Raw genomic sequence first — 10,236 nt, 5'->3', positions numbered from 1 at the left:
TTCCCTGCAAATACCTTTATTTTGTCCTTTTTTTTGTTTTGTTGGCCGTGGGGCTTGAACTCTGGGCCTGGGCGCTGTCCCTGCACTCTTCAGCTCAAGGCGAGCGCTCTACCACTTGAGCTACAGCGCCACTTCCAGTTTTTTAGTGGTTTATTGGAGATAGGAGTCTCACAGTCTTTCCTGCCTGGGCTGGCTTTGAACCGTGATCCTCAGATCTCAGCCTCCTGAGTAGCTAGGATTACAGGCGTGAGCCACCGGCGCCCGGCCTTTTTTTTTTTTTTAAATACATTTTTTTTATTATTGTGAAAATATCATACAGAGGGGTTACAATTACATAGGAAGGGTAATGATACATTTCTTATCAAGCATTGTTGCCTCCTCCTTTGTTTCCCCTTCCCATCCCTTCCCATCTTCCCCCACACTCACCCCTTCTCCCCCTATCTTCCTCCCCCACCAAAGTTGTAAAGTTCGTTTTTCAACATAATGTCTTGTACATCTCATTGTTGCAATGGGTCCACCTGTATCCCTATTTAAACAATTTGTTTTTTTCCTTTCCCTCCACAGTATACCAATATCTATTCCATTGTATATAGGTACCAAGTTTTTGGCCTATCTCTTTCAATGAGACCCAGATTCTGTTTAAGAAGTGAGAGTAAATGGAATGATTGCATGGGGCTGGGGGAGAATGATGAAAGGGATGACATTGATCAAGATGCATTGTGCTCATAAATTGATATGTTGAATAAAAACCCCTTTGTACAACTACTACTTAGAGATAATAAAAAATAGAAAGAGGGGAAAAATGAAGTGATAGTGTTGAGTAGCATTTTAAAAATGTTATTACTAGAAGAGAGCCTCAAGTGGGAGATGCAACTGCAAGGCCATGAGTTTAAGCACTGCCAAAAGATGGGCTGTCTTTAGGGTGTTGAAGTAAAGAGATTGTGTAGCTGAGTGCTGATGGCTCATGCCTGTCATCCCAGCTACTCAAGAGATCTGAGAATCATAGTTCAAAGCCAGCACGGGCATATTTTTTTCTCAATCATGGAGCTTGAATTCTGGGCCTGGGCACTGTCCCTCAGCTCTTCAGCTTAAGGCTAGTGCTCTACCACTTGAGCCACAGCACCCACTTCCAGCTTTTTCTGTTTATGTGGTACTGAGGAATTGAACCTAGGGCTTCATGCATGCAAAGCAAGCACTGTACCACTGAGCCACCTTCCCAGCCCAGAATATTTTATTCTGTTGGTCATGGGACTTGAACTCTGGGCCTGAGCACTGTCCCTCAGCTCTTCAGCTCAAGGAGAGCACTCTACCACTTGAGCCACAGCCCCACTTCTGGTTTTCTGGTAGTTTATCAGAGATAAGAGTCTCAAGGACTTTCCTGCCTGGGCTGGTTTTGAACCGCAATATTCAGATCTCAGCCTCCTGAGTAGCTAGGATTACAGGCATGAGCCACCAGCGCCCAGCTAGAATTTTTTTTTAATTTAATTTAATTTTATTTGAGAACATACTGTACAGAGGTGCTACATTTACATGGGCAGGATAATGCATACATTTCTTACCAAGCATTGCAGCCTCCTCCTTTGTTTACCCTTCGCCTCCCTTCCCCGCCTCCCCCCTCCCCCCACCCAATTATACCCCCCTCCCCCCACCCAATTATACCCCCCCCCCACCGACATTGTAAAGCTGGTTTTGACATGACATTTTGTACTTCTCATTGTTGCAACAGGTCCACCTGAATCCTTAAACAACTTGTTTGTCCCCATCTCCTCCACATGTTATACTGACATCAAATATAGTGAAAGCGGGGGTTACACTGTGGGGGAGGGACATACAAAGCAACAAAGAAATAATCTTATAAATGTGTTAGAAACACATGCATGAAAGAAACGAAAACATTAAAATACATATTTAAGGGTTCATTTTCCTAACATCACATTATCTGACCTTTTCCGCTTGACTCATACCTATACTAGATATTGCAAATAAGGGAAACCATGGGACCTTTGCTTTTTTGGGCCTGGCTTACTTCACTTAATATAATCTTTTCCAAACCTTTCCATTTCCTAACAAATGGGGAAATGTCGTTCTTTCTGATGGAAGCATAGAATTCCATTGTGTATATATACCACATTTTCTTGATCCATTCATCTACTGAGGGGCATCTGGGTTGGTTCCATATCTTAGCTATGGTAAATAATGCTGCAATAAACATAGTTGTGCTGGTAGCTTTAGTGTGGTCTTGTTTGTAAACATTTGGGTAAATGCCCAAAAGTGGGATTGCTGGATCATAGGGGAGATCTATGTGAAGTCTTTTGAGGAACCTCCATACTGCTTTCCAAAGTGGTTGAACAAGTTTACATTCCCACCAACAATGAAGTAAGGTTCCTTTCTGTCCACATCCCCTCCAGCATCTGTTGTTGTTAGAGTTCTTGATTTTTGCCGTTCTAACTGGAGTGAGGTGATATCTCAATGTTGTTTTGATTTGCATTTCTTTTATGGCTAGGGATGTTGAACATTTCTTCATGTGTCTATTGGCCATCCTTCTTTCTTCTTCAGAGAAGCTTCTCTTTAAGTCTTTCGCCCACTTATTTATTGGGCAGTTGTTTCTTTGAGGATTTGTTGTTGGGTGGTTTAATTTTTTGAGTTCCAAGTATATTTTAGATATGAGCCAGCTAGAATTTTTTTTTAACATCTACAGATAACAAGCAAAAAGTTGATGTAATAGCCAATTTTAGATGAAGCACCAAAGGGAAGTTCAAGGTTCTGCATTCAAACCCCAGTAGTGGTGCATGCATAATGCATGTGTGTGTGTGTGTGTGTGTGTGTATGTATGTGTGTGTGTGAGTGTGTGCGCGCACGCACATGCACGTGCACACACACTACCTTGTGCATAGATCTTTCCTGAAAGTCTCTCTGTTTCTCCACAGATGTGGTGTTTTTCTATTTTCTGGATCCTACCATGTTCTAACTTTGTTTATTTGTGTGCACACCTGAGCTGGGTACGCAATGCTTGCTCTAGGCCACACATCTGAATTTTAATCCCAGATTTGGTTATTTATGTGACTTGAGTACAATGCCTTCTTTAGTCTTAGCTTCTTTGTTGGTAAATTGATGGTAATCATAACTGTGTTATAGGAACTTTTTCCATATATATATATATATATATATATATATATATATATATATGTAAGTCGTGGGGCCTGAACTCTGGGCCTGCACTGTGTTCCTCATCTCTTCAGCTCAAAGCTAGCACTCTACCACTTGAGCCACAGAACCACTTCCTTCCATATATATATTTTATTGTAAAAATATTGTACAGAGGGGTTACAGTTACATGAGCAGGGTAATGAGTACATTTCCTATCAAGCATTGTTACCTCCTCTTTTGTTTTTCCCTTACTATCCCTTCCCACTCCACCTCCCCAACTCCTCCCTCCCTCCCCCTCCAAAACTGTAAAGTTCATTTTCAACATAGTGTGTTAGGCTAGGAAGGTGGCTCAGTGGTAGAGTGCTTCCTTGCGTGCATGAGGCCCTAGGTTCGATTCCTCAGCACCATATAAGCAGAAAAAGCCAGAAGTGGCACTGGCTCAAGTTGTATAGCACTAGCCCTGAGCTGAAGAGCTGAGGGACAGTGCCCAGGCCCAGAGTTCAAGCCCGACTGACAAAAAACAAACCCAACATAGTGTCTCGTACATCTCATTGTTACAATGGGTCAGCCTGTATCCTTATTTAAGAATTTTGTTATTTCCCTTCCCCTCCCCAAATTATAAAAATATGGAACGCTTCAAGAATTTTCGTATCACCTTTGCGCAGGGGCCATGCTAATCTTCTCTGTATCATTCTGATTCTTAGTATATGTGCTGCCGAAGTGAGCACTATTGGAATTTTTTGTGAAGACTGAATAAGATAATGAATATGTATGCTTAACCAGTTTTGAGTTCATAGTACATGGTCAGAAATTATGTTATTGTATTTTTACTTATTGTTTGTTTCCTTTTTTTTTTTTTTTTTGGGTCCGGTCGTGGGGCCTGAACTCTGGGCCTGGGCGCTGTCCCTCAGCTCTTCAGCTCAAGGCTAGCACTCTACCACTTGAGCCACAGCGCCACTTCCGGCTTTTTTCTTTTTGCTTATGTGGTGCTGGGAATCGAACCCAGGGCCTCAGGCATGCAAGGCAAGCGCTCTACCACTGAGCCAACTTCCCAGCCCTGTTTGTTTCCTTTCTAGAGCCAAACTTCATTTGTAGTAGATATTTTCCTGTGGTAGAAGGTCAGCAGGTAGCATTTCAGGCTGCCAGATAGTCTTTGCCTTCTTTTTCTTACAAGCATAAAAATGTAAATTCAGCCTGGCACCAGTGGCTCACGCCTGTAATCCTAGCTACTCAGGAGGCTGAGATCTGAGGATCACCGTTCAGAGCCAGCCCAGGCAGGTAAGTCCATGAAACTCTTATCTCCAATAAACCACCAGAAAATGGGAAGTGGCGATGTGGCTCAAGTGGTAGAGTGCTCTCCTTGAGCTGAAGAGCTGAGGGACAGCGCCCAGGCCCAGAGTTCAAGCCCCATGATGGAAAAAAAATGTAAAATCATTTTCAGATCATAGGTTATATAAAACTCAGGCCACAGGTCTGTTACAGTGTTCGGATTTGCTTTATCTAGTCTATACTACAGCAAGACTATAATATATTAATGTTAGCTGACAGATGCTGTATGACTAAATAAATGCTTACATGATTGGATTTTTTTAAATTTAATTTAATTTTATTTGTGAACATACTGTACAGAGGAGTTACAATTACATGGGCAGGATAATGCGTGCATTTCTTACCAAGCATTGCAGCCTCCTCCTTTGTTTACCCTTCACATCCCTTCCCAGCCTCACCCCTCCCCCCCAATCCCAATCCTTCTCCTCCCCCCCCAACCCCGCACCGATAAAGCTCGTTATGGACATGACAACTTGTACTTCTCATTGTTGCAACAGGTCCACCTGTATCCTTAAACAACTGGTTACATGATTGGATTTTATAAGGATGTCTTGATTCTGTTTTTACCCTTTGAAAATTGCCCAATTTTTCTCCCTTACACCTTTCAAGGTTCTATTTCTAGTGAGACTTTCTTGCCCAGGCTGGCTTTGAACCTCAATCTCAGATCTCAGCCTCTTGAGTAGCTAGGCTTGAGCCACTGGCACATAGCTTTGAGTGCAATTTTTTACATTAGGTGAATTCTATGTAAGTTCACACATTTGCTTATCAGAGCAATTAAAAAAAATAGAATCACCAGCAATAGCATACAAATTTCATTCTTCAAAACAAGCCAATTTCAGACTTTGAAGGTAAACAATTTGTCACTGAAACTACAAACCTGTCCACTAGGTGTCGCTGCAGTACCTAAATTAACAAAACTGGGTAAAGAAATAATTTATCTGCAAATTTATTACCATCCTTTTAAACATTATTAGGAGAATGAAGAAGAAAATAAATTTTATTTTTATATGCTTTTTAAGAAGCTATCACTTACAACTTTTGTTCTGGATGTGGAAAAAAATGGAGTGAGAAGCTGTCAATGCTAATGTTCATTATTTCTAAAGGAAAACAACCAAAAGGAATATATGGAAAAAGGAAGTTTAGAGAGTGCAGAAAAGTTAAATAAACTATGTAAATGGAAAAACTTTATACAATACTATATTATTATGATTGTTTTATTTTGGCTGTTTAGAGTTTGAACTCATGGCTTTGCCTTTGCTAGTTAGGTACTCTACAACTTGAGCCATACCACCAGCCCTGCTTTTTGCTGGTTAATTGAAAATAGAATCTGTTAAACTTCTCCACTCAGGTTGACTTCAAGTCTTGATCCTCTGGCTCTCAGCCTTCTGAGTAGCTAGGATTACATGTGTGAGCCACAGGTATCAGCTCAAGGCTCTTTTAACAATGCCGAAAAATGTTTGGTAATAAAAATTGCAATTCTAAATCTGACAATTTGGTAAAAGTCTATAACAATCAATCCAAGTTTAGTTAGAAAAAGGAAACCTTACTTCTGGCTCAAAATTCAAGCTCTATTCATTTTATTTCCAGGCTGATAAAATATCAAGCATAACTTGTACATTTTATGAGCCCTGCTCTTATTACCTTTTAGTATTGAGCTGTTAAAGTTCCATGATCAGATTGGTTAAGAAAATACCCAGGGTTGGGAAGGTGGCCCAGTGGTAGAGTGCTTACCTTGTATGCATGAGGCCCTAGGTTCGATTCCTCAGTACCATATAAGCAGAAAAAGCTGAAAGTGGCTCAAGTGGTAGAGTGCTAGCCTTGAGCTGAAGAGCTGGGGACAGCGCCCAGGCCCAGAGTTCGGGCCTCATGACTGACTCCCCCCCCCCCAAAAAAAAAAAAAAAAGAAAGAAAAGAAAAGAAAAGACCCAAGCTGGGCGCTGGTGGCTCATACCTATAATCCTAGCTACTCAGGAGGCTGAGATCTGAGGATCGTGGTTCAAAGCCAGCCCAGGCAGGAAAGTCCTTGAGACTCTTATCTCCAATTAACCACCAGAAAACCGGAAGTGGCGCTGTAGACATGAACTCAAAGAAGGCCAGTACAGTGTGAAGTATTTCTCTTTTTACATTGGTTTTTCACTTTTTGTAGCCTATGGGCAATGACAGCTATCTACACTGTCCATGTGTGTGTGTGCAGTGCACATGTGTGTTGCTATCTGTGCTTGAACTCAGGGCCTCCTTAGCTCTTTTGCTCAAGGCTGGTGCTCTATCACCTGAGTCCACATCTTCACTTCTGGCTTTTCTTTTTCTTTTCTTTCTTATTTATTTATTTATTTATTTATTGCTGGTTAGTTGAAGATAGGAGATTCATGGACTTTCCTGCCCAGCCTGGCTTCCAACTACAACCCTCAGATCTCAGCCTCCTATGTAGCTAGGATGATAGGCATGAGCCACCGGCCCACTTTGGCCCTCTTCAGCAGTGAAGCCCAGAAGAACAGTATCACTGCATATTCAAACTCCCCTCTCCTGGAACAAACTTGCAAGGTCTGAGGCTGTGACTCATGGTTCAGGCATGACCCACCTTCCAGAAGCAAAGATGAAGAAAGAAGGATATTATGTGTTTAGTCGTTATTTTTACCTTCTGGTTTTCAATTAAATTGTGACTTACAATCAGTGGGTTAGGGTGACTTATTCATTCACCAAACAGAAGTTCCATTTGAGTCAAAGACTCTTTTTTTTTCTTTTTTTAAACTTAAGAGAAAATAGATCTGTATGTTTTTATTACATTCCCTGTAATATGTTCTGTTATTTAGCTAGTATTGGCCAGGACTCATCATAGATTTAAAAAAAAAATTAGAGTTTTACAGGAGTGAGTAAATAGGAGTTAGTGTTTTCATTAAAATGAGCAAATAAAGACAAAATTGGGTTGTACATTTTTTTCCTGGCCATGCTCATAACATGTATTAAAATTACTATTGTATCTATGAAGTGTTTTTTAAGATTAAAGTTGACCCTAATGTTATTGGAATATTTGAACCTTCTCTGGTTGTATTATGTAGTAGGGACCTCATGCCATATAAAATATCATTTATATAGTTAATGTTCATATATTTCTTTAGCATCTGTCTTTCCCATTGACTATAAACACCACATCAGTGTTTCATTTAAACAGTGTCTATCCAAATCCCAGCTTAATTTTTTTTGTAGAATAAATTTAGCAATAGACAAATAAGGCTAAACATTGCTGAATTAAAAGGATATTATTTAGAATATCAGCCAAGAGAGGTTAAATTTAATCTTAGTTCAAAAAAATGTAAAAAAATTAATCTTAGTTCAAAAGAATAATTAGTAAATGTGGGCAAGCTAGAATCTTCCTAAAACTAACTACAGAAGTGGTTTTGGTAGGAGAAATATTTAAGTCACTAAGAAATTTACCATCTTGGTTGGCTCTTAAATTTATTTGATCTTAATTTCCTTTTTGGAATACAAGTTTTAGCACCGTGTTTTCCCCTTCCTTTTCCTTCTCCCTCTTCCTCTTGTTCCTTTTCTTCTTCCTCTTCCACTTTCTCCTCCTTCTTTTCTATCTTCTTGTACTGGGGCTTGAACTCATGCCTTCCTGCTGGACTCCTTCAGAGCTCTGCCACGTGAATCACACTTTTTGCTTTTTGCTGCTTATTTGGAGATAAGAGTCTGGAGAATTTGTCTGCCTTCGAACCTCAATTCTCAGATCTTATCCTTCTAAGTGGCGTGAACCACCAGGGCCTGCCTGGTACTTTGTTTCTTTGCTATTTCCTAACACTTGGATCTCTCTGGCCATTGGTCACTTCAGATAGGCCTGGCCCATGAGAACACAAGGTGATTGCATTTGTGCCAGTAAGTAGTACTGTGCGCATGGTGCTGGGCTGGTATGCCACACACATAGGGTGCTCAGTTCTGTTGTGTCTTTTCTAAGGCTGGCATTTCTCTCTTGAAATAACTTCCATCTTTTTCCCTTGTGAAACCACTACACATTCTTGAAGACTCATTTCCGATATTCCCTGCCCGGTGCATCCTTTTCTGAGCCAGGATTGTAAGGACTTGTTCCCGGGAACAAGAGGATTTGATATATTGTTTAAGTACACAGGAACAATCATCTGTTTGTTTGCCCGTATTCCACACATAAGCCTATGAACCCCTCAAAAGGAAACAATCAGAAATAATTGGAAGAAAATGACCTCCTATTTCCATATCAAATATATAAACCTATGTATATCGATACCCAAATACCCTACTTACTTATGGGTACAGTGGTAAACTGTCATTGATTCTTCTAAGGCCAATCTACATGGGTACTTCCTACTTCCTTTATACTTAATTTATAGTATAGGTATAAAATCCTAGTTTGGAAAATTTTTTTTTTCAGAATTACGAAAGTTTTTCTGTGGACTTTTTTTTGAAGAAAAGTTAAAATATTTTATTTTATTTTTTACTATTGTGAAGATACTGTACAGAGGGGTTACAATTACATGGGCAAGATAATGAGTACATTTCTTATCAAGCATTGTAGCCTCCTCCTTTGTTTCCCCTTCCATTCCTTCCCCTCCTCCCCCCTCTACCCCCGTTCCCCCACCCAATCCTCCTCCCCCGCCAAAGTTGTAAAGTTCGTTTTCGACATAACGACTTGTACATCTCATTGTGACTTTTTTTTTTTAATGGTTCTGAGATTTAGACTAAGGCTCTCATACTTGTTAGATAGACACTTTATAACTTGTGCCAACCATGCCAATAGTTCTGTTTTTGTGTTTTTTTTTTTTGTGGGGGAGGACAGGGTCTTACTATATAACCTAGGCTGTCCAGGAACTCAAGAGCTTCTGTCTGAACCTTCCAAGGTTCAGATATTGTAGGCATGCACTACCATACCTGGGTTTCTGTTGACTTCTTGTTTGTAGTGTCTGGAGATTGAAACCATTCCTAACGTTTCCTCCTCCACTCCCCTTTAAAGAATACCTCTATGTTCTATTATTTTTATTGTTCATTTATTTTAGAACTCTATATCATAGAAAAAGTTAAATATGTTCAAAAAGATAATAATGTAACAAATCCCCACATAGCCACCAGTCCGACTCAGATCTACAGATAGAAATGTGGCTAGGCAATATACTACCCAACTTTTACTTACTTTGAATCAAAATCCAGAATCCTACTATCTCACGGTAACTATTCAGCATTCACCTCTCAAAGGGATGAGCAGTCATGGATCTCACCCATTCCGTGTCATTGCTTTCATGCTCTGTGAAACCTTTAGAGAAATTATTTCTTGCTGAAGTCCTGAAACTTTACAATGACAAGTTCAGGTTTCTGCTTCTGCAATCCCTGTTTTTGTCTGTAATCTCTTGTTTGGGGTTTTAAAAATGCTCTTTATTTTTTGGTACTGGGGATTGAACCCAGTACGTTACACCTGCTAGGCAAGCACTTTGCCACTGAGCTACATCCCAGCCTGTAAAAAGAAAAGTTCTTAAAAATGAGTCTTTGACGATTTCTTTCCTCATTACAAAAAGGAGCCTCTTGCAGTGATGTTATAGCTTTCGTTTCTGTTTGTGTGTGTGTGTGTGTTTAATCATCTTTTTGTTCTACTGTGTGTGTGTGTGGTGTGTGTGTGTGTGTGTGTGTGTGTGTGTGTGTGTCAGGCTTGAACTCAGAGCCTGGCCTTGTCTCTTAGCTTTCTTGCTTAAGGCTTGTACTCTACCACGTAAACCATAGCTTTAGTTCCAGCTTTTTGCTGGA

General features: G+C 40.2%; 1 non-coding gene across 1 annotated transcript; it reads right to left on the bottom strand.

The window, feature by feature from the left end:
* Positions 1 to 3,767: 3,767 nt before the first annotated feature.
* On the bottom strand, positions 3,768 to 3,875 carry LOC138827058 (U6 spliceosomal RNA). Its single transcript, XR_011371934.1, has one exon. It is a non-coding gene; the product is annotated as a U6 spliceosomal RNA (small nuclear RNA).
* Positions 3,876 to 10,236: the final 6,361 nt, after the last annotated feature.

The sequence above is a fragment of the Dipodomys merriami genome, unplaced genomic scaffold (genome assembly GCF_024711535.1).
Source record: "Dipodomys merriami isolate MVZ:Mamm:240054 unplaced genomic scaffold, mDipMer1.0.p SCAF_15, whole genome shotgun sequence".
Taxonomy (NCBI): domain Eukaryota; kingdom Metazoa; phylum Chordata; class Mammalia; order Rodentia; family Heteromyidae; genus Dipodomys; species Dipodomys merriami.
Note: the sequence above shows the minus strand (reverse complement) of the source record. Positions and strands in the feature narration are given on the sequence as shown.